This window comes from Ambystoma mexicanum, chromosome 12 (assembly GCF_040938575.1).
Source record: "Ambystoma mexicanum isolate Mex_15411 chromosome 12, UKY_AmexF1_1, whole genome shotgun sequence".
Taxonomy (NCBI): domain Eukaryota; kingdom Metazoa; phylum Chordata; class Amphibia; order Caudata; family Ambystomatidae; genus Ambystoma; species Ambystoma mexicanum.
In genome coordinates, this window is record NC_090936.1 from 133,857,098 (window position 1) to 133,882,520 (window position 25,423).

At 48.7% G+C, this 25,423-nt stretch overlaps 1 protein-coding gene across 7 annotated transcripts in view; it reads left to right on the forward strand.

Moving 5' to 3' along the window:
- NUP50 (nucleoporin 50) overlaps positions 1–25,423 on the forward strand; it is a 431,487-nt gene that overhangs the window by 315,232 nt on the left and 90,832 nt on the right. The gene's annotated exons all lie outside the window — the stretch shown is intronic.

Genomic DNA, 25,423 nt, shown 5'->3' on the forward strand with positions numbered 1-25,423 from the left:
GACCTGCCCAAGAAGGCCCAGGCAGCGCAGGGGAAATCTTTGTTGATAGAGCTGGTGGCGGCTACTCTCTTGAAGGCGAATGCGGCTGATCCCTTGAAGATTTCTCCTACTGCATCCAAGGTGTCCTGCCCCTGAGGTGGGAAGCCGCCACTGTGGCAAGGCCGGCTGGCACACCGGTGAAGAGGATGCCATCGCTATGCCCGGCTCCAACCCCTCAGGATGCAAAAAGGGAGGGGTGGGCAAGGAAGTCCCAGGCAGTGCCCCAGGCCATCGAAGTTTTTCCAAAGACTACTTGGACCTGGAGTCACTACATGCATGGAGGACAAATATGATGATGCTGGGCCTCGAGTTCCGATCATGCCCGCTCCACCGAGGGATGTATACCTAGACATCCCATTGACCCTGTGGTGTCTGAAATCCAGAAGAGGATGCTGCAGGACCTGGTTCCTGCAGTGCCTGATCAGCCTCCGGGTAAGAAGCGTCATCCGACGCACACGTATCTGCCTCCACATCCTCAGTCTCTTCGGACAGCAAGGGGAAGAAATTGGACGCCACGGGACGGAAGGTTATTTGCAACACGGCTTTCACCAACAAAGCAGCCAATGCACTTGCGATCCTGGCCAGGTATGACGGGGAGCTGTGGTATAAGATGGGCCTTATTCTCCGATGACAAGAGGCTAGAGGCGATTTCCCTCTTCATGAAGGGAGAGGTGGCTTTGGACCATGCCATCACGGTTGCTCTGGACATCGCCAACAAAGGGTTCCGGGAGATGTGGGAACGGTGTCTGCCTCGGTCATCAAGGATGGCTGAAGGTCACGAATTTCCGCCAGGAGGCCCAGGCGAGGGTACTGGACATGCCGTTCGACAGAGAACCTTTTTGGGAAGTCTGTCGACTAATCCCTGCAGGCCATCAAGGCGGATTCAGAGACAGCCTGTGCCTTGGGCACACTCTAGCAACACTGTCCTTCCCTTCTCTCCTCCAGAGGAAAGCCTGGCAGATCGACGAAAGGTTTCTCATCGTACCGCCAGCTCTCCAGGTCCACAACCCAGGACACCTGCAGATGTTGTTCCAAGGCCTACAGTGGAGGTAGTCGGTGCTGCCGCCGCCCTCCGGGCAGGCCCCAGCGCTGAAGCAGGACTGAACCCGACAGGACGTCGGGCCCCAACCCATGTACCCTGGTGGCAGGTTGGCTGACGGGATTTGTCATCTTGTGGAAGATCTCCGACGGAAGGGTGCTGGACGCTGTCGCCCACAGTCATACCCTGGAGTTGCAGCACAGGTGTCCGTGGATCCCTCCAGTGGCCCAGCAAGAGCAGCACATCCCTCAACTCTTGGAGGTACCAGCCATGCTGCGGAAGGGGGTGGAGCTGGTTCCACGGCAACTGCAGATCTCTGGGGTCTACTCCAGAAATGTTTTAGTCCAAAAGAAAACAGTGGGCTGGCGGGCCATTCTAGACCTGCAGCGTCTCAAAGTACCTTAAGTCCCAAAGATTCAGGATGGTCGCATTGCAGCACATGCTCGGCATACTGGAAGGAGACTTCTTGACGTTGCTGGACCTGGAGCATGCCTACTTCCACATCTCCATTCACAAGAAGCACCGGAAGTTCCTGTGCTTTGTAGTGCAGGGACGGCACGACCAGTTCGAGGACCTCCACTTCATCCTGAAGTCAGCCCCTAGGGTGTTCATGAAGTGCCTTGCACCGATTGTGGCCGGTCTGTCTTTGGGGATGCACGTGTACCCGTACCTGGACAACTGGCTCATTCGGGCCAGTTTGCAAGAGTTTGGCATCAGACACACTGACAACCGTCCAGCTGCTGACGGATCTGGGATTCTCCATAAATTATCCAAAGTCCTGCTTGACTCCATTGCAGAACATGCTGCTCCTAGGAGCCAGACTCGATGGTATTCTGCCTAGCGTCGCCCTCGGAGGAGAGGGTAGCGGCCATTCCCGGGAAAGTGCAGTGGCTGTTGCCACTGAAGACTGCCACGATGCGGACCATCAAGTCACTTCTCTTCACAATGTTGTCTTACATCTACCTTAGCTAGCTCTGCAGGCTACGGATGCAACCTCTTCAGGAGTTCCTGGACACTTGCTGGATTCAGGTGTCCGGAAGCTTCACAGACAGGATCCTGCTCGACGAGGAGTTCCGTTGGGGAATACGATAGTGGGGTGTTCACTCTGTCGCCCGGGGCACAGAGTTTCAAAGCCCCTTCCCCTCCGTACCATGAGACTGGCACCACAGACGCTTCCCTGGAAGGCTGAGAGCCCACACTGGGTGCCTACACACCAGAGGCCTGTGGCAGACCGAAGAGAAGTATCTTTGCATCAATATCCTGGAGTTGCGGGCAGTGTTCTGGGCCCTCAAGGCTTTCCTTCCGTCTCTGAAGGGCAAGGTGGTGAGGATCTTCAGACACCACCACCACAATATTCTACATCAGGAAGCAGGGGGGCGGCAGGGGGCACTCAATCCCCAGCGCTCTCCGAATAGGCATAGGACTTGTGGTACTGGGCTGTCTGAGAAGAGATGTTCCTTGTCCCCTTTCACTTGGCTGAAATCAAGAACACCATCGCCGACTCCTTCAGCAGGGAGTTGCGCTCCTGCCACGAGTGTGAACTTTGATCTGTTTGAGCGGCAAACCCCAAATGCCAGGAGTTTGAGTTTGCCAGCAGATTCCACCAACCAAGGAGCATGGGGGGGAGGGGGACTCATTCTCCTTCCTGTGGGAAGGCCTCTTTCTTTACACGTTCTGCTGTTGCCGTTCCTGCTGCGAGTCATCAATACGCTTGCAGTGTCGATGCAGGATGATTCTCATCATCCCGGCATGGCCGAGGCAGATTTGGTACCTGGACCTTCCTGGCCTGTCTTCGTCGCCCCCGGTCAAACTGCCAGTGGTCCCAGATCTTCTCACCAGAGAAGGAGGCGCAATCCTGCATCACTAACCAGGACTGCTGAACCAGGGGGCTTGGCTCCTGCAGCCCTAAAGTTTGGAGGATAGGAGTTGCCAGCAGACTGCAGTGAGGTCTTTCCCAAAGCCAGAGCGTTGTCAACTTTGAAGTGCTACAGTCACAAGTGGAAGCATTTCGCTATGTGGTGCCATTCCCAGAAGATCACCCTTCTGAGGGTCGCAGCCCCGCATGTTCTTCCATACTTGTTATCCTTGGCCAAGGCCGTACTCGCGCATGCCTCTTTCAAGGTGCATCTGGCAGCTATCTCCTGTTATACCAGGTCTCAGGACGATATTCTCTTTGGTCTCACTGTCTCGTCAAGAAGTTCCTCAAAGGACTGTTTCGATCTTTTCCACCGGTGACGGCTCCTGCCCCACCGTGGAAACTCAACATGGTGCCAACGAGGCTCATTGGGGGGCACGGGGCCCTTCAAGCCTATGCATCAGGCCCCTCAAGTTCCTCTCGTGGAAAACTGCTTTCATTGTGGCCATCACCTCTGCCAGGAGGGTGGGTGCAATCCAGGCCGTATTCTGCAAACAGCCATATCTGACTTTCCAGGAGTCTAGGGTGGTGGTGCAGACACACCCCTCTTTCATGCCGAAACGTTCTGTTTGGAATCCCACCTCAACTGACCTTTGGTGTTACCTGTGTTTTTCCCCAACGCCTTCGACACCGGCTGAAAGGGCCTTGCACTCGCTGGACTTTGCTCGTGCCCTGAAGTTCTACGTGGCATGCACAAAGATTTTTCGGAAGACGTCTCAACTGTTCGTGAACTTTGGTCCTGTGAACCATGGGAAGGCCTTGTCCAAGACTTGCATCTCAAGGTGGCTCCGGCTGCATCACGCACTCATCGGTTGGCAAACAGACCATTGCCCAGGCGTCCGAAAATCCACTCCACCAGAGCGATTGCTGCTACAACAGCATTCCTGTCTGGTGTGCCCCTGCTGGACATCTGCAGGGCTGCTACATGGAGGTCCACACACACCTTCACAAAGTACTGCAACGACAGGGATTCCAGAGGGCAGGCCAGAGTCGGCCAGGCAGTGCTACGCAACCTGTTCACTTGAGGTGAATCTGTTCCAGAGGTAAGAGTATTGCTTCTGTTGAGCCTTGCCACCTCCCGTGGTTGTGTAATTTTGTACTGCTATGTATATTTTATTCATGAGCATGTGAATTCATGCCAGACCCCTTGCTGGAAAAGGAACAAGTAACTGAACTGTAACTATTATTCTCCAGCATGGTTCTGGCATGGATTCACATGCAAAGCCGCCCTCCTACCCCTGTTTGCCAATTGTATTTTGCCTGAGTGGCCCTCTGTTTGCCAACTGTATCCTGCCTGCCCCAGTCTCACCTTATCTAGATTCTTACCTGCTCGCTATGGCCACTTTAAGAAGAGTGACACTCACAATGGCCACCATTTTTGCACTATTCCATGCCATAACACCATCCAACCTCCCATCTGCCCTGCCACCCCAAGTATCAACAGCCATACTGGCTCCAGCCACCGCCTCTTCGTATTCGCCACTATCACCCATAGAATGGATCACCCGATTTGCCACCCCTCCAACACCACGGATTCCATGCCCCACCCACTTGAGAAACACAAGACTAGGCTTTCACTCCTGCCTCGGGTGGTCTAAGCCTCCTAGGACACCTACCTCGTACCCCTTTGACACCAACTTGTTGCTTCCCCGTCCACCTCCATCGGCACCAACCGACCCACATAATGACCAGTCTCACCACGTTTCCCGATCATCCTACAGGAGGCCTGATCATTGCCAACCTCACCATTAAGGGAGCTCTTACCAATGCACGCTCCTTAGTGGCACACACCACTGATATTGCTGACCTGATCACCTCCAACCACTTGGACTTCCTTGCTGTCATAGAAAACGTGGCTACACCCGGCTGTGAGTCCTTCACTTGCCATCCCTGAGAATTACACTATTATCCAGCAGATAGAAACACTGGGAAAGGGGGCGGTGTGGCACTCATGGCGAAATCCCACCTGAACATCAGAAGTCCCGAACCCAGGTCTACCCTCAGCAGAACTATTATCAGTCAAACTCCCACTATCCACCACCCGCACCATATTACTTCACCTTATATACCGCCCCCCAAGTGCCATTGCCTCCTTTGAAGAGGACATTTCCCAACTACTAACTGTAAACATCAAACCAGGATCCCAAATTATTCTTTTGGGCGACCTTAACCTATGCCTACATGATCCTAATGACACTAACGCCTCTCTGCTCGTCGACACCATCACACAACTAGGCTTCACACAACATATTAACAAGCCTGGACACACCAAAGGCAGAACACTGGACTGGTTGGCTGATGCCAATTGTGACTCTTCCCTTCTCAACATCACACCGTGTGAATGGACAGATCACCATTACCATACCCAAAGATACTCACAAGCTCCCCTATCACCACAAGTTGTGTGCAGAAACAAACGTAACATTACCATAGAGAATATAAAACCACTTCTACAGCCAATTACCAACAGCACAGACCCCAGCCTCCTTTGTCAACCTCTAAAACGATACCTTGGAACAAGCCCTAAAGCAAATTGCAAAACAAAAACTGAGATAAGCTAAACCGACCGCCCATCTAAACAAATGGTTCTCCGCAGAACTAAAAGCGCTACGGAATATCAAAAGATCTTCTGAAGCTAGCTGGAGAAAATCCCCATCTTCCCCCCACTAAAGAAAGGTTCTCCATCGCAGCTGCTACATATAAAGCTGGCATTACGAATGCTAAAAAGGAGATTTTCAACACCAGAATTCAGAACACTAAATCTGGTACAAAGGAACTTTTCTCTATCTTAAGACAATTGGAATAGCCTGCGCTGCCCCCTGACGTCTGTGCTAAGGACAAAGCTTGGTGTGACAACATCCAGAAAGCCTTATCAAACAAAGTGGCTCTCTTGTAAGCCATGATAGTCTAAAAAGGCCAGCCTTGCCCCTAAAGACCACTCTCTCGTAAGATGCCTAGCTCTCCTCGACAAGACTGCCCCCCCTTTCTACTTCTCCCCAGTCACGGTGGACGAAGTAGTAAACATAATTGCAAGCCTCAAACCCTCTGTCAAGGCGACTTGTGTCCAGCTTCCGTTGTCAAGGATGGTGCTAAAGACCTTGCTCCCTTTATTACCACCTCAATTAACTCATAATTCAAGAACCCCTCAGTCCCCAACAACCTTAAAGAAGCGTGGGTCATGCCATTACTCAAACCCAATATACCAAACTACAGACCTATTACGACTGTCCCATTTCTCCTGAAGATACTAGATAGTGGCATGCCTCCAAATATAACATTTGGAAGACAACCACCTCTTAGGTCTGCAACAATCTTGCTTTAGACCCAGGCATGGGACGGAAACAGCCCTCCTGGACCTAAAAATCCAAATAGATAAAGCTAAAGACAAGGGCAAGCTGACCAGCTTGCTCCTGTTGGACTTGTCTGTAGCCTTTGACCTGGTTGACCATCAAATCCTGATCAAACATCTCCTCGGCTGCTGCATCAATCCAGAATGCCACTAACTAGCCCCATCGGCTGCAGCTGACCCAGTCCCTATCGAATGCCGAGTCCCCCAAGGATCCTGTATTTTTCCCACACTTTACAACATCTTTGCCAAGCTCTTCTTTGATCGTCTTGATGATATGGGTGTCACATACACGAATTACGCGGACAATACCCAGATCCTCCTCACCCTCACTGGCTGCTATGAGAACGATGTAAAATTAAACTAAATCTACCTCGAAATCCAGGCTTGGATGGCTACTCACAGCCTCTGTCTAAACGACGATAAGACAGAACTGCTGATCGTCGGTTCCCCGGCCCGCCTCAATAAGCTCGACCCCCCCCCCCCCCCACCACCATCCTCCCCCCAGTACCAGTCTATCACCATTGACGGTAACATCATAAGTCGCCAAAGAGGTCAAAACACTGGGTGTCTATCTTGACTCCACACTATTTATTAAAAAACAAATGCCACGATTTCCTCCATTGCCTACACCAATAAACCTATCGATGCATGCAAACCCTTTTTGTCCACTAACAGGTGTCTCACCTTGGCGAGGGCACTGATCCTGTCCACATTGGATTATTGCAACACACTTTTCTTTCTTGGCTCTTCTAACCACAATCTGAACAGACTGCATGTTCTTCAGAACGCCCTGAGATGTGCCCTTAATCTAACTCGTTCTGCCCACATTTTTTTCTTTTAAAAAGGAAGCACACTGGCTTCCAATTCACAATATAATTAAATTACGGTCCCTTGTCATCACGCATAAATACCTTTCGCAGACAGCACCTCAATACTTTTTTTATAAAGTTGTTTATTAATTTTAAAACAATATCAACCCAAACTGGTTGTCATCAATAGTGTTCATCATTTTCTCATAACCCCACTACCCTCACCTCCCTCCCAAGACCACATCCAACCCTGTGAGTCTGCTACCGCCAGGCTCCGGTCGCGGGCTTCCTGCTTCATCTGTGGTAGTGTCATCCATTTTTGGACTGAATAGTGACACCGTGAGCGCCAACCACTGTTGTAAGTCTTCGCTGATATCTAGTTTTTGTTCACAAAGTGCGTTCTCCCATGCCCCCTATTCAGCCTTCGCCCACTTGTGGAGGTCTTACCACCACAGTGCCACACCCGGGCTCTTTGTGTCTTTCCACCCCATGGCGATGTGCCTCTTTGCTAGTATATACATTAGATCCTTTAGCTTATTCAATGGTTTATTCTTCCAGCTTTTTTTTATATCTTCCCAAGATGCACGCCGCAGGGGTCTGTATATCTAGGACAATGTCTGCCTCTGCCACCTTTGCAGGTATCTGTGCCCAGAAGGCTTGTATTACACGACACCCCCTAAACATGTGGGTCATTCCTACTCTCGATTCTCTGCATTTGGGGCATTCTTTGTCTCTTGCCCCCTTGTACCTAGAGATCACTTCCGGTGTGAGGTATGCTCTGCAGGTGATGTAGAACTGTATGAGCTGCAGTCTGGCGTTCCTTGATACCTTTTTGTGATAGTGGGTAATGTCTTCCCATGCCGTATCCTCAAATTCCAGGCCTAATTTGTTTTCCCACTTGGCTTTACATCTGAGCTCCTCTTTGGTCGTGCTGTCCAGTAGTATTTCATAAAGTCTCGATTTCGTGGCCCCCTTCTGCGCCATTTAGTATATTCTCAATAATATTCTTATTTCTAGGGTCTTGATTTCAAGCCATCTTACCATGAACGTCTCCAATAACGCTCTGTGAAGCAAGAACTGCCCAGCAGGCAGTCCCGTGGACTCATGCAATTCAGGAAAAGTCGGGATCCCCTGGTCGTTAACTAGGCCTCCCAGCGTGGCAACTCCATGCGTTTCCCACCCAGTTCTTACTTCCCTTTGTCCCCAGGGTCTGGCCACCATGATAGCAGCTATGGGGATCTGGGGGGCGGGGGGGGGGAGGATTGCGTCTCTTACATTAACCGTCTTACAGACCAGTTTCCAAATCTGGACCCCAAGTTTCACCAAATAAGGGCAGTTTTGAGTTGCGCCAGCCGGGGCCCAGAGCAGATCCCTCAGGAGCAAGATGGCCGGCTGTAAAAATCTAGTGTCCGTCGTGATCTCATCCGCCATCCATTTCACTACGTGTCGTAGTTGTCCTGCCAAATAGTACAGTTCAAAATCAGGGATTTTCAGGCCTCCCTTTTCATAAGGTCTCTGCAGCACTTGTAGAGCGACTCTGTGCCTTCCTCCCTGCCAAAGGAACCACCTACAGAGCTCTCAAGGCCCTTAAAGAACTGTGTAAGGATGTTGTATGGAACATTACTAAAGCAGTGAAGTAGTCTGGGCAGCGCCACCATTTTTAAGGAGAACAGCCCTTCCTGCCACCGACCAAGGCAATTTACTCCAGAAGTCCATTGATTTCTCCAGGCCCTCTCTGGCTCTCACCGTGTTCAGAGTGTTCAGTTCTGGGGTCACGGTGGATGGTGATACCCAAGTATTTGAAGGAGTCGGTCTTCCACTGGAGGGCCATGGCCGGGAGGTCCTCCACTCTTAACTCCCAGGGCAGCTAGGGGGGGGAAGAGGCATGATTTTTCATTATTTATTTGGATCCCTGTGTATCTGTAGAACCCATCTAGTGTTTCCAATATGCATGGTAATGTGTGCTGGGTTGTTAAGATATTTTAGTGTGCCGTCTGAATACATTGACACCAAGTGGGTTACCCCGTCTATTACAATACCCCATCTCCATATTCCTGCCATAGGTAAGAGGGTATTGGTCCAGTAACTATGATATATAACATGGAGGGTGGAGGGGAGTGAGCATCCCTGTTGTGTACCTCTGTGTAATTGCCATTTATCAGAGTACGTTTTATCAGTGCGGACCATGGCCATAGGGCCTGTGTATATGAGTTTGGTCCATTTCAAGAAGGTTGGTCCAATCCCCCTTTTTGTCATAGTGGCATATAGCCAGTTCCATTTGACTGAATCAAAAGCTTTAATGGCGTCAAGAGACGCCACAGCACATTTTTCGGGTTTGCCATTGGTTCTGTATATGACATGATGTAGTCTACGCAAGTTTTCGAAATGGTCCGCCCTGGGACGTAACCAGTCTGATCTTGGTGGCTCAATAGTGGGATCACTTTGCGCAGTCTCCTTGCCAATAGTGCCATCAGAATCTTGTTGTCTTGATTTAACATACAGTGGCCTGAATGAGCCACACTCATCCCCATCCTTCACAGGTTTTAGTAGTGGGACACTTGTGTACAAGCGCGATAGAAATACAATATCAATCAATTACAGCCTCTCATGGATTCGGGGAGGGTACCTATTTCATATGCTGCGTTAAACACCCTGGCAAGGAGTGGTGCCATATAACTTCATCATATGCTTTGTAAAACTCTCCCGGGAGCCCGTTGGTTCCAGGTGCGTTCCCAGACGGTAGGGATCTGATTGTGACCAGAACCTCATCAGGGGTGATGGGTTTGTCTAGGGCTTCAGCCATTTGCGCATCTAACGTGGGCAGTCTGATGTCTCGGTATCTGTGGGCGAAGGGGTGCTAGCGTAAAGGTCCTGGTAGAAAGTGGAAAAAACTGTTAATTTTGGTTTGTGTGTACTGTCTCACCAGTCGGGTAGCGGATCCTGCATATGGGTGCCCTAGGGGCTTCTCGCTTATACAGCCAAGCCAGTAATTTTCCTGGTTTGTCACCCAAGGCATGGCTCCTTTCAATATGCGTTGTGTAGCTGAGTTTACTCAATTTTTCCCAGTATGTCAAGCAAGCTTGCCTGAGCTAGACTTCTTTTTTTACAAGTGGTTTGTACTAGCACCCATTTCAAGGTCTCTCCATTCCCCCTCAGTTTGCGCCAGAGAGGCTTTAATTGACCTTTGTGCCCCCCCATGGCAGCAATCATTACTCCCCTAATGATAACCTTCTATACCTCCCAGACAGTGCCAACGTGTCTCACGCTACCCTCATTTATCTGCCAGAATTCCTGCATACTTTTTCTAACCTGTTTGTGAAAGGCTGTATCTAGTAATGCTTCACTTCGAAGTGGGGGGGTGTCTGGGCGCACTCGCTGTCAAGGTGATCAGGAGAGGGGCATGATCCAATAGAACCCTAGCCAAGTATTGTGCATCTCCAAACGTAGCTTGTTCCTCACTCACAAATATATAGTCTAGCCTAGTGTAGACAGCATGCGGGGGGGGGGAATAAAATGAGTACTCTCGGCTTTCAGGATGCTGCTCCCTCCATAGGTCTTTTAGTTTAAGCTGTAGTGTCGGTGCAGCTAATATCTTAGCAGGTGGGGATGGGTGAGTATGCTTATTATCTGATCTCTTTCCGAGGATCCATGGTGCAATTGTGATCCCCACCCCATATCAAGGTACTGTCCCTGAAAGGGCCAAGTCGTTTGTAGAGTGAAGAAAAAAAAAAAGTGGCGTCATGATTGGGGGTATAAGTGTTAATTTAGCAGACCTACTTTCCCTCAATGGTGCTGCTTACCAAGGCCATCCTTCCTTATCGGTTTTTGTGGTAATGACTTTAAAGGGGATGGTTGGATCAACTCAAATCAGGACCCACCTGGCATAGTTGGAGTATGCAGAGCCTATCAATGTACCTCTCCTGGCCACTGCAGCCTGTGTATGCATGTCTAAGTGGGTCTCCTGCAGTAGGGCGATTTCGACCTTGTTACGTTTTATGTGTGCTTGGATTCGGCGTTGCTTAACAAAGCTGTTCATTCCTCTGACGTTCCACGTCATAATTCTGATCTTGTCAGCCATAGTGTATGATGGAAAACCCAGTGTTTTTGTGGGTGAAGCATCTGGAGGCGTCCCGTCCAGATTTGGCGATCATCGTAACTCTAGGTGGTTCAGTCTTCTTTTTTTTTTTTGTTCCCTCAAACATTTTCCCAATTTCCCTCCCTCCCCCAACTATAAACTCCCTTGTAACAAAAATTGTCCAGCGGGGTTTCCACTGTTATGACTTCCCTGTTTATGCTCCATTTGACCCAGTACGTATCTCCTGGTGCCCTGCGGGCGGGTTAACTATACCCAGATAGCTTCCGGGGGTTGAAAGGTCAGCTATTGTCTGCTCTCCGGTGGGAGCAGGTCATCTCCAGCATGGCTCCAGTGAAGCATCAATCCCACTGTGCGTGGATAAGGATTCCATCCGTTATTAATGTATACTTGGTCTAGTCATTGTGGTCATGGAAGCACACCTTGCATGCGATTTCACCAAGCAGTTTTTAGCGTGTGTCACGACCTTAAGTATCAAGATCCTGGATCTGTTCTCTGTCCATCCATTCTCTGGCCTCAGTTGGTGTCTCAAAGAGGAGCAAATGATTGTTGTGCAGCACTTTCAGTCTTGCAGGATATAGTAGCATATATCGAAGACCAGCTTTTTTCAATCTTGCCTTCGTGTAGATGAATTGTGCCCTTTTCATTTGAACCTGGAATTTGTAATCGGGGATATATAGCGATCTTTGCTGAATCCCTTTGGATCTGGCCTCCCGTTCTCGAAAAGGCTAAAATTGTTTCTCTTTATAATTAAGCACTTTAGCAATCATCGGCCGGGGAGGGGCTCCCGGCGGCAGCCGTTCAGTAAGGGTCTGGTGGGCTCTTTCGATAGTAAAGCCCTGTGACAGTTTGTGCTCCAATCTCCTGTATCAGAAGGTTCTCAACATAGTTAGTGGTATCGGTACCTTCAGTTCCCTCGGGCAGGCCAAGGATCCTAATATTATTGCGGCGTGCCCGCCCTTCGGCTTCTTCAGCCCTGTCTTCTAAGTGCTTCACCTTTTGTGCCAGTTCATCGACCTCTTTCAAAAGCTGTGTTTTGGTTTCTGTGTTTTTTCGAACCTGGGTTTCTAGTACTTCCGTCCGTCTGGCGATGGTGGGGACGACTTGTCGCAATGGGCCAAAGTCTAAGGCCACAGCATCTATTTTGCTCTCCAAGGTTGTCTGTAGCTTCCTGATAGCTTCTAGGATCTGTAAGTTGCCTGGTTCAGCCGCAATGTCAGGAGTCACGGGCAGCACCTCTACAGCACCTTTGGTGGTAACTTCAGGTCTTGTTGGACCTCCAGCAGCGAAGGTTTCCATGGTGGTCTGCTTTTGTTTGGCTTTTGCCCCCTTTGAGGCCATCACACCGAAGGTAAGGGGCTCGATAGGCTCCGAGTGGCTTCACGCGTCCCCAGCAATCGCAGCGCAGCTGGAAGGCGGTGTCGCCCCCTCACTCGTCTTGGGTGCTGCCGTAGTGAGGGGGCACGCGGCGACGCCCCAAAAGTTCTGGGGCACTGGGTGTCATTAGAAGTTACTTCTCTAGATTGGGCTGCATGTGCAGTGTGGTTATACGTTGCAGCTTCAGATCTCACTTTAGTGTCGGTATAGGTTCAACCATTCCAGCGGGGGCGTCTCCGGACCAGTGTCATGTGTATCAAGAGCCAGCTGTGCTCTGCCTATAGAGCTGACTCAAGTACAGCAGGCCGCCGCTGTGGGGCTGCCGCAACGATGTCACCCTGCTGTGGACCGGCCTCAACTTCACGTGCGTCGGTTCCAAGTGCTGCAGGTATCAAATGCTTTATTTAAATACTGTTGTGAATGGTGGTCACTTCTGGTTTATAGGCACCCTGTCCAGCCCAGTGAGTGTTGGTGTACCAGTGCCTCAGTGCCCGCTTTAGGTGTCTGGGAGCTGCCCTGTGCCCCTCTAGGTACAAACCCCGCTCCAGTAGGCCAGTTTATATGTTTAGTACTGTGGGGCTGAGAGCGCCGGCTCCAGCAACAGTTCCCACGCCGCTTTCACACCCTCAAGTCCCGAGCGCCGTTCCCGCTCTGCCAGTGTAAGCACCCGGCCGTTTCACCACAAGGGTTCTCCACATGGAGATTATCAGCCCCGCCGTGGCCCAGGCGCAAAAGACCCCATCTCGTCCGCGCTGCAAAGAGACCAGCGGGGGAGAGGCTGCGTGCCCTCGAGGCGCAGGGGAGCAATGATCCGGCTAGGCCTCTCCACCCCACCAGCTCCTCACCTTGTGCCGGCAGCTCAGCCAAGCCACCTCTGCCCACGCAGCTCGAGCTCCAAGGTCGTGGTGTCGCTGCTGCTTCTCCACGGGGCCTGGTCGCTGCTAACCTCACTCCAGGCACTGCTCCCTTCGGGCTTGTTGCTGCACCCCCGGCTCCGCACTCGGCGGTCAGGCCCCAGCACATCTCAGCAAAGCTCTGCCCGCGGGGCCTCCACAAGCCGGGGTCACTCCAGAGCCCCAGGTCTGCCGGTGTCGGGCAGCACGGCCTGGCATCCCCTCTTCAGCTACTCCGTCTCGGCGGTAGGATACATCTGCCAAGTGCTTGAATGCACAACCAATTCACGATTCGCCCCTCTGCTTGCTCAGGTTCACAGGCACCCAGCACAGCAATCCGGGTTGATCTGCGCGGCACTGTCTGTCTTTCATGACGCAGCTGCCATTTTTCGATCGCATCAGCCACTCCATGTCTCCCATAGGACCAAGCCTCACCATGACCTCTGCAATGGTTCTAGCTAATTCTCAGGTGTTTTGATCTTCAATAAAGCATTATTCAACAGCGTAGCATGGTCACATCGCAGGAGCTCGCGGAGAGCACACCCTTTGTACATGGCAGTTGGCCATGCCCCCCACAGCACCTCAATACCTATCCGACAAAGTCACAAGATGGTGCACCACTAGACCTACCAGATTCCCATATATACACCAACTGAACATTCCCAAGATTAACTTGAAAACAGCAGGGGGTGCAAGCTTCCCTGTGCTAGCTGCGAAATGTTGGAACTCACTCCCCACTGACATTAGAGCTGACTCTTCCTTTTGGTCTTTTAGAGCCAAGGTGAAGGATTTGCTCTTTACTCAGTAATGCTATTCCCTCGCCGTCAGTCATGCCTCGGCACTCAGATATATATCGTCCACTATATGCCTGCTCTAACTCTTCCATTTTGCACATTTGTGATGTGTTGTCATTCGATTTGAACCACTCTGTAACCTGGTCCCCCTGTAGTATTCATTCTTGTATCTACACTGTATGGTAACCCATGTCTCTGTTGTATTTTGAAACCGATGTTGTGCTCCAAGCTAAATGCGCCCAGTTATCCAAGGGTTTGGCTGTGCTATACAAATAAACTAAACTCTGCGGCCCTTTTTGGTCATACTGCCACTTTACGTGCTTACCAAATCTGAAGATGACTGCCAGAGGAGGGTTTTAGGGAGAAGACTGTCATTGGCTGGGGGCACTATGTCCCAGAGGACAGTGATTGGTTTAGAGGAGAAATAGTTTGCAAGTGAAAGTGAAACTGTTTTCTTTTACTCCGGATTCCCGGCCTGATGGGGAATATTCTTGATCATGTGAATCCATGCCAGACCCATGCTGGAGAACAATAGTTACAGGTAAGAAACTTGTTCCTTATCAGGTGAGACAATGGGTGCCTTGACGGATTTTCCGCAGCTAGTCTGAATTTTGCCCGGTTCTTGGCTGTATTCTATTGGATGGGTGATGCGTGGTTTGGGTGTGTGTAATCGAGTAGGGTTTGAGAGGTATGCAGGTGATTGGGTGTGAGAAACCTTAAGGTGTCTCACCTGTTAGTCTGCGGGAATCTGTCATCCAGGTGGCCAGGATACGGCCATCGCTTTTGCATCCAGTTCCTGGACGGGGTGGGGGTCTTGTGGGAGTGGGACACTGGATGGCGAGACATGGTATCTCCTGCCCTGTAACACCTTTCCCGCTCCTTCCTAGTAGGATACTTACGAACTCAACCACCTGCACTGTTAGGCAGAATCCTGTGCAGTTCCCTTAGGGAGCTCTACAGAAGATTAGGACTACAGGTATGAGCAATAAATCCCCTTTGGTATCGGTCTGTACCACAAAGATTTAGTTGGTAGCTGTGGCTAAGCAGTCAGACTTATCTCAAGAGGGAGATGAGCAGTATTCAGGGTTTACACAATAGGACTACAATAGTACAAGGAAACACTGACAAAAGCTTTGTATTAAAAAGAATATATATATTTATTTTACACACTTCTATTCTAGTTCAGCAAATTAATTGATTATTAAAGCAAGTTAAAATCAGTCAATAAAAGTATACACAACTCCCTAGTTAAATTGTAGACCAGTTTGAGCAAGAGTGAAAACTGAGCAAAACGGCACAGTGAAAACCAAACACAAATGGCACTCTATCAATTTCTCACAAGGGAGGGAAACAACTAGTTATATAGGAATATACTCTTAGGGACCCTAGAAACACTTGCCAATAAGTTTGTGAACAAGTTTAGGCAAGGGAGTACTTTAGTGTGTATGATACTGAGGTGAACCTGTCCAGGGGTCCTACTCCCCCTCCCACACAATAGAACAACCCCACACTCAGTGGCGCTGAAAGGAGGGCTTCTTGGCAGGAGCCCGCCAAAAGGACGAACAAAGGATCCCCGACCTGCGTTAGGATTTTAGAGAAAGACACAAGAAAGAATTTATATAAAAATTCTGGCAAATGAAACCTACCGGAGTAAAGTTAATATAAAAATAAACCGCCGGTATGTTAGAGGCTGTCAGTAAATGTGGTAGCCTCGAACAATGGGAAAATCGAATATTTTTGGTAGTAACCACTGCCACCAGCCAGAAACTTTTGAGAGGGACTGTACGGTACCCTCTCGAAAATGAACATAAGGGAAAAACTATTAACCCTTGCATGTACCTCCATAGTAAGATGGGTTGTACTGGTTTTGTTCATAAAGATTGACTAGTAAAGTCAATGGGGACTTTACACGCCCTGGGAGACAGTAGTCAGTCCCAGGGTATGGAGTCTGTCTGGGGGTCGCTACGACATCCCTGTGTCACTGCACGGAGGGTGCTGTGTAACACATGTGGATAAAGATGGTTCCTATGAGGGTGAGATAAATCCCATAGACATTAAACACAAGAAATTGCCTAGAACACACATAGCAAATATGCCTAAGAGTGGGGAAAAAGAGGCTCACTCTTAGCAGGAGAAAAAAACAAACCCTTCAAATCCAGCAAAGCTGCTGGGGGACTGTATAGGTAAGGGAAATTAGCCATAGAATGAGAATTCTCCCTAACATGCCCCCTTTCCCGACAAACACTTTCTCACAGACAGCTCATCGTGAGCAAAAACAGACTTAACACCAGGGCCATATACCTGACATGTTCCAACACAATGGTCCGGCAATTAGCGATAATTACGCACACCTGACTATCATCACACTTCCTCACATGGATAAAAGGCAGAGCACGAAGGCACACTGAGCAAGGCAAAGCACACGAGGAAGCAGTGGTCCCCAGAGGGTGGTTTAATACAAGCAGAAAGACTGCAAGACCAGAAGGTTGCAAGGAGGGAAGTGCCCTTGACCTTTTCAGGCTGTTACTTTCATGAGCCTTGAAAAATAAGAAACCGGGTACTAAAGCTGAAGAAACCTGCATTGTGTGTCGGAGGTACCCTGGGCTCTCCAGCGTCAATAACCAAGGTGGGGAGGAGTGGTTGCTGCCCTGGTACTGTCCTTGGTGCCTACAACAAAGCAGCGCCAGTAAAGACAGCACAGCTGGTGAGTCGGAGAGACTGATACAAGACCAGCCTGTGTTGGAACCAAGGTTGCAAGCAACAACATTATATTAAGAAATCTAAAGCGAACTGTGTGTGAAAAGTATGTAACGAGTGACACAAATATAATTGAAAACTAGAGGAGTGACTGAACTTTTGGAAGCCAAGAAAGATACCGTAGACGGTGGTCCGGCGCCACATGGGTGCTCATCCGAAAGTCTGTTAGGTATCCAATGGGTTAGCAACTGTGAAAAGGTTAATTGGTTATCGAAGTGGTCCTACAACTGGTCAAACAAAACCCTGTTCACATTCGAACGTCTTTGATAGTTTAATGCGAACTGAAATTGGTCCAAGCCCGGCTGAGGGAGATTAATTGTGTAAGAGGAAGGAGCTGAGCCTGGCTGAGTGGGATTCGGGGTAAACCATGAGTCACCCAAGAAAGAACATTCTCTGAACATTGTGAAAAGGGATTTGAGCCCGGCTGAGGGGATCCAAGGTGAACCACAAGAATTGAGGGTGTAGAAGAGGAAAGGAACTCTGTTTTTGTTTTGTTACATCAGGCCCTCTGAATCAAGAGACTTTGAAGTAAAGAGACTTTGGTACAGAAGACCCTGGTGCTGGTAATGGAACTGTATCCTCGTGCTGGCAAAGCCAGTGTGTTTTGCTCGAGTGAACCGCTTTGTCCCCTGCTGAAAATGTGGGGGAGAGAGACCAATGGCCTGAACATCTTGACATATCATTTTGTGAACACTTTTCTTTTTCATGAACACTACCCCCAAACTGTTTTTATTTAGCGGTAAGGATTGGCAATTGTTTTTTATTAATGTTTTAGTATTGGCCTTTTTTACTTTGACGAGACTCCACTAGGACTGCATTATTATTATTTGATGGTCATAGCTTGCTCCCATCTGTGGATGTAGCCTTAGATAGGCGTTTATCACACCATTGTTGAAGTTCAATAAACGCCCATGAACTGTGGTCACTGTTGTCTGTCTTACTGTTGATATCATGCCTTCCTTACAATGGGCTGTGTCTGAGCAGTTACAGTTGTGTTTTTGTAATGGTGTGTTTGACGTTCCATTGAAGAGACTGACACCTGGTTGGAAAACATCTTGCAGAACTTATTATAAAGGTTTGGCTGGGGTGCATTCAATGGGGGTAGAAAACTACCCCTCCTCACTTCCTCAGGTGCTCCAGCATTCCTGTCAGGGGTGAGTGTTAGACTGAATGTCTAAACTCTGGCCTGGTGCACAGAGTTTAGGAGGCCAACCTAGTTATAGTGAAAAGGGACAACTCTGGGAGCTGTAACCAAACCAATCAAGGTAGCATGAAAGGGGGTCAAGGCGAACTCTCAGGAGTGGGTGAGGTGAACGGTCCATATGGTAAGTAATCTAGGATTACACTTAGACAAGTAATTATAGAAATACTAGATTTATGGCCAAGTACACACTGTGAAAAAATGACTAACATGTAATACTAACGCACAACACTAAAGATGAAATGCATATGTATACAATCACTATAGCCAGTGCAATAAAATCACAATCCCCACCCCACACTACTGAAAGGAAAGACAGTGATTGGAAATTGCAGTGGCCATCCATAAGAATTCAACCCTAACTTAGAAAGTCCAACCCTAAATTGACTGTAGATCTGTGTGTCCTAAAGATTTCAGTTTTGGGAGCTGGAAAGGTTTGGGGGGAGGGGTTGGGGGGTGGATCTTGTGGATGCATACAGGATTCCAAAAATCAGATTAAGATGTATTCTAGCAAATATTGTTCCCAGCTTTCGGAGGGCTTTTGCCAACCAGTTTTACCAAAGCCAAACCATGCTTGCAGTAACCTTTTAAAGGGTGGAGATGGGGGGGTAAGCCACAACTTAACAGCCATACTCGGGTTTTGCTCCAGGCTTGGCAGGTCGATTAAAGGTTGCCTGGGGTAAATTGTCCAACCTTTGGTTCTGGTCACAGGTCCCCATGAGCTGCGGGTGCAAGAAGAGTTCTGGTTGCGTACAGGAGCTTGGTACAACCTCCTTTTTTGATGAACAATGCAGCAGACAGTGTTAGGAAAGATTTCATGTGTATGTAATTTTCCCTCCATGTGTCAACCCCCAAACTTTTTGCTGCTGTTTAGACATTACCAGAGAAGCACAGCCTTCAGCTGCATTCCTCTTGGCTTTCGCTCACTTTTTATGGGGAAACTGACATGCCCTTAAGACAGTCAGTACTGGGAGACTTTGTTTCCCTTAGTCCTTTTCCTCATGTTGCAACTTTTGTGCAACATGTAACAAGTGTTCAATGTAGCTTACTACACAGTACCCTTGGGTGCATAGTCCTTTCCAAACGCCGTAGATACTCTTGCTGGCCTTTTTATGAACTGTGCAGATGTGTCATGGACAGGACGGGTGGCAGCTATCGTTGGGCATTATTGTTAACCCTTTCTTGCCATGTTAACTGTGTTTGGCACAAATAGTTGGCCCAGCCACCGAAATGGCCATGCCACAAGGTTCTTTGTCCTGTCCTTTGGCCATCTTGCCCCTTCACCTTCCCCAGGTCAAGTCGACCCGGGCCAGTCCTTCTTTGGTCATGCATTTTCCCACAAATCCCAATGCTTTTGCGGGCTTCTGCATGCTTTGTGTGTGTGCCTCCAGGATGTGGGCTGGGATGTCTGGTCCCAGTACACGTCCTGGGTGCCAGAGAGTCTGGAGTATCCTGAATGCCTGAGACCACCGTGGTCTGTGATTGGTCCACATATGGAGTGAGTGTTTGTGAGCAGATCTCCCATTGGGTCCTCTCTGTTTTGGCGCAATGGCAACTTTGGATTAGAGGAGGCTGGAAACACCACTTCCATGTCGATCTCCTGAGTTCTCACTGAACAAAGGATGGGATCCAAGTATCCTGCAACTACGAAGCTGAGTCGAGTAACCGCTGGTGACCCGCTGGAAGGCTTGGCACCCTGCACCCGCTGTCGTCCCGTGGGACCCCTCTGCATCTGGTCGTCCGAGAAGGTCTGCGAAGACGCTTCGACCCATTGGAATAGTGGGACCAACTATTCTTGGCACCTTCATCAAAACATGCAAGTAGGCTTTCTCTGAAGTGTCCCTGGGCCAACCAGTGGGCTGACCAGCTTACGCAGGACCTTTGCTCTGTCTCCGCCGTCGTTTCTAGGAGACCCTCGAAACTTTGTATACTGCTAGCTGTGTCCACGGCACCCTGACACTGAATTTCGTACACTTGGCATTCCCAGGTCTGAAGTGAGACGAGTGCACCGGGACCAGAGTAAACGCAGTTATCGTGTTGCCCTGCTGCGGCAACGTCCTTTGCAAGTCTGCTGCATTTGTGACCCTCTTGCCCCTGAAGCCTGCTTCAGTGAAACCGGGATGATTCATCCACTCAGAGCGGAGAAATCGCCACTCTCCCGTTTGGGAATCCTCACTGGAACTCAGGAACTAAAAGGTGCCGAGACGTCCTTTTTGCCGCTGTCAAACCTGCAACCGAATTGGACCAACCTGCTGAAGTTTGGGTCTCCTTGCCTCAGGGACCAGTGAGTAATCTTTGCCCCAACCGGTGGCTCCTAGCGTCAGAGCCCAACTTTACGCACAAGTGGCCCCTGGGCGCCCCTCTCCTGTCCACTGCGATTGCGTAATAGCGACTCCATCCCGAACTCTCGACCTGCCTCTGCCTTAAAGTGGAGGTCCGTCTTGAATAGTGAGAACTTGTTCTTCATCGCCTTATCCATCTTCCCGAGCTGTTAGACCCCTAAAGAGGCCCTGCTGTGTCCATTGGACAAACCGTGGGCATTGGCACACATTTACTATTGAGCACAAGGCTCCACTCTTCTTAGGACTTGGACTGTCTCTTAGTTGGGTGACTAACTGATGTTGAATTGGGACTAAAGATTAACTGCACTGCCCATTTCATTCTCCTGTAGGTTGTTACCATATTTCGTGTAGTCATCCCTTTAGAGACCCCACTGGTCATGTATGTATATTGTATTGAGTTTAATGTATTGGTTTACTTAGTGTTACTGTGATTCTTTGCTATAGTCTGTGTTACAAAGGCCTTGTAATAAATGTGTCTATTTTTAATATAACAACTGTCTGGAGTAATTTGTAAGTGTCCTTGCTCTGTGTGCTCATTGAGGTCCTTCAGTCACCCTCACCCCTCCTGAGACTTAGTCTTGACCGCCTGCCATAGCTACCCTGATTGGTCTGGCTTGTCCAGAGGTTACCCTGTTCCAAGAAACTAGGTTGGCCTTCTGAACCTCTGCCCCTCCTGGACAGAGTTCAGAAATACTTAACACACAGGTTCAGGACTCTTCAGGACGGTCCACTTGATGCCGGAAAGCAGGTTACTGAGACGGTCAATGGTGCACGCCGACAAAAGTGTGGGGAGACAGATGTCCCCATCAGTCTGCTGCTTACCGTGCATCCTGTTGATGCTGGAATGCCAACATTTCACAAGAGCGACTCCTGTACAGCAAGCTGAGGATCCCCAAGTTCCAAGCTGAAAATGCGGAACCACGACCTCTCTACAGCGGTGACCTTAGCTGGAGTTGGTCAGTCCATAGGATGGTTCTGGGGATACCTCTGAAAACTCCAGGTGGCTGGACACCAAGCAGACATCTGGGATAGTTGATACCACCACTGAAAGTATCACCAAATGCCTTCTAAAGATCACCAGCCAGGGCTCTACTGGGACTGCAGTAAAAGTTGGTCGCCAGACCTTAGGATGGGTTTACGGATCTTCTGACATCGTCACAGCTTGGCAGGATACTTGTCTCCTCACAGGATCTCTGAGGAATGGCTACAGGACTGCTCTTCTTATTCAGAAACTCATGCAAGACTAACTCAGCCCACCCAATGGAAGATCTGCACCTCGCACACACCCATCAGGACCACTGATGGTGAAACTCATGCAACAGAAACTAGTTTGTAGATTGGAACCAGACAGTCCCAACCCACTTCCTGGGAGCATACACACATGGCCCTGCACTAGCCTGCCAAAAGCATGGCTTTACCGGGCAGTGCTTACCATAAAAGGAATTTCCTGGCAAGGCAACAAGGAGGAAACCGGACAAAATGGCTAAGGAACAAACAAACCTCATGGCCCAGCCATGTTGGGACACAAACCACTGTTGGTAGCCAAACGTGGAAAGGCTAACAAAGTACAGTAACAAGCATCAAAATAACTGCTGCCACCAGTTTGTCCTTGGGCCACGTCTAAAGTAACCAAAGAAATCACTTTTGTAGTCTAGGGTCGTACAAAAGAAACCCCATTGCACTGCACTGCATTGTAAGATGCATTGTGCAACGAAAACGTTACACAAAATATAGAGAACATGTAAAAGGAAACTTGAGTTTCCCATTACTGACAGCCTTAAGGACTGGTCAGTTCCCCATATCAATGAGCAAAAGTGCAGGAGGGAGTACAAAAACGGAAGCAAAATGTTTGACGATCCATAGAAAAGGTTGGGGAAAGTTGCTAAAAAGAGAACTTTCCTAACAATGAGTAATAATTCATCCAGGAGATGAGGTGAGTTTGTCAGGCTGTCGAAGGCGAGAGCCAGGTTTTGAGCGCCTTCCTGAAGGCGAGGCAATCTTTGTATGCGTTGGATGGTTAAAAGGATCGAGTTCCAGTTGGTGGTTGCTTGAACTGAGAAAGCATAGGTCTCACCCTCCCCCTCCCCCATTATGATTTTGTCACTGGAATGATGAGCAGTGCTGTGGCTGATCTAAGCTTTTTGGTACGTCTGTAGTGTGTAAGTTTATATTGTCCTGTATTGGGAAGAACTCAGTGGGTGATGCATAATGCCTTGAAGGCGGATCAACCCCCGATCGGAAACCAATGGAGGAGAGAGGGCTGGTGAAGTGTTCTTTTGGGCCTACAGTTAGGAGGAGCTATGCGACTGTTTTGTGTACCCATTGGAGTTTTCTTATTCTTATTGTGGTGGCTCCCAGTTTTAGAGTGTTGGCATAGTGTAAGTGTGAAAGGATGATGGCCATGATGGCAGAGGCTCCGTGAGAGGTCAGGTAGGTAAATAAGCAGCTGAAATGTGAATGTGTAAGTAGCGGCTTTGTCGCATAGTTGATTTGATGTGATGAGGTTAGGTCTGCATACATAATGCAGACTAGGGTTTTTATGGTTGGAGGATTTACTTAAAGATGCACATTCTCGGTGCCTGTGTTGTGCTTCTCACAGTTCATAGGGGCACTCAAAACACATACCACAAACAAGTTTAAAATCCTTTGAACATTTATACTGGAATTTTCACTTGCCATTATAAATAAATGTCTACTTATCAATGACCGATTTGCAAACAGCACACTTTGCTTGGGCATAATTAAATGGCTCTTAAAATATCAAAATGTATGCTTGGATTCCTTCATGCATGTGATTCTCAGTGTATCTGAGATTAGTCCTTTGAACGTATGTTTCGTAGTATAGACTGGCAATAAGTGAGAAGTATTGTCCTTAACAGCAGGAGGTTTGGGAGCAAAGTAACCTTATTCTTAAGCATCTTAACCCAACAGTTGTTGTTGTTGTAACCATTGTTGAACGCCATAAGTGCACACCCTAGTCCAAGAGGTGAGCAGCCCCAATACTCTGCCAGTCTTCAGGTCAACCACATTTCCTATATCCTCCCACCCAGACACATTTTCTCCTGGCTTTTTTTCTTTCTACACTACGTTTTTGTTTCTTTTCTAGACTGTTTGTTCTAACTAAAGGACTGTGCTTTTGACTTCTTTGGCTGGTGAAATCCATGGTGCTACAGGTCCGTTTTTCCTTTTTTGTTTTTGAGAAAGTACAAATTGGTTCACCCATCTCATTAGTGCCATGGCACTGGTTCCTCCCCAGCGCTAAGAGCGAAGCAAGCACGTTTGGCCAAAATCAGGAAAACAATCTGCACCTCCATGTAGAGGAAGCTTTGAGGAGGGCAAAGTACATCCCTCTACCTGTTGGAGATTGGTATATCCTGGTTCATATCAACCTCTGGGATGTTTGTTTTATTATTTCTAACGCGCACCAGACCCAAGGGTATCGGGGTGCAGATAGCCAACAAGAAGGTTTTCAGTTTATGTACAATCAAGAAGGTTTTAGGAGATACCATGCAGTCAAATAACAATGCTTTGTAGGCATATACAGAATATACAGAGTAGATACAAAGCGAAGATGTAGCGGTTAAGTTGCATTACTGAGAGGTCCACTGGCAAATATACAGATTGTGTACAAGTAATGTAGACCGGGAGAGTAAGGTGTAGGTGTGTGGCAGTGGGCTTTAATGGTCATTTTCCTTGATCAAGTGGGTGAGGTTATGCCTGAAGTGTAGGTATGGCTGATCTGCTCTTAGGGCTGGAGGAAGGGAGTTCCAATGTTGGGCGGCTTTAACCGGGAAGCTACTTCCTCTGGTTTTGATGTGTTTAAATCTCGGCACAGTCAGGAGGTTGGAGTTGGCTGTTCTGGTGGGGCGGCTGGAGGACTGTCTCTGGAATCGGTCTGAGGTATTGTGGGGAAGCGTTGTTGAGAGATTTGTGTTAGTGAGGCTACTTTTAAAGAGATTTTGTCTTTTGTGGTAAGCCAGTTGTTGGTTCTCCTTATGTCTGAGATGTGAGCTTTTTTGGGAATGCTTAAGGCTGCTCTGAGAGCGTTATTTTGTAAAATCTGGATTTAATTGGTGATGTATTTGTTACTTCCTAGGTACAGGGCATTGCAATAATCTAGTTTTGACAAGATTAGAGCTCTTGCCAGGGTAATGCAGCTGGTTGCTGTTGTCAGATGGCTACCTCTACTGCTTGAACCCATAGATTAAAGTCCATCACAACAAGAAGTCTGCATTGACGCAGATTTTCATTCATTCCCAACCAGACCAGCCTATGTATTAATCCCCTTGGCCCGATTTGTGGCATGATCTCAAATTTCAAGATATCTTTTGCGTCCAAAGCTGATGCTTGGGATGCAGATTACATCAAAGCACTCTGGTGCGAAGCGCTCCAACCTTTGCCTTGCCACTCTTGGGTAAGATTTTCATAATTATGATAAATCTTCCTGACCTATGTGTTGGGGTATTTTCATTTCTGTGCTAATTCCCTTCAACCATGGCAACCTCCAGCTCTTTTGCTGGACTTGGGGCTTTTGATTTTTTTCCTCCTGAGTGAATGGGACCTTTTTCCTCACGCTCTCCTGTATTTTTCCTGAGTAGGATTTGTGCGTTTTACTGTTTTATGGAGTCGGACAAATTCCATAGGCATCTGCTATTGCATGGTGACACACAGCACCTTAGTGCAGTGCCACTTGGAGGACCCTTCAACTTCTCTAAATCTTTAATTACATTTTCTTGGGTGAACTACGGTTCCCAAGTATAGTAAGATGATCCTTGTTTTACTTAACCGTTCTCTTTGTTGGACCATCACCCACCA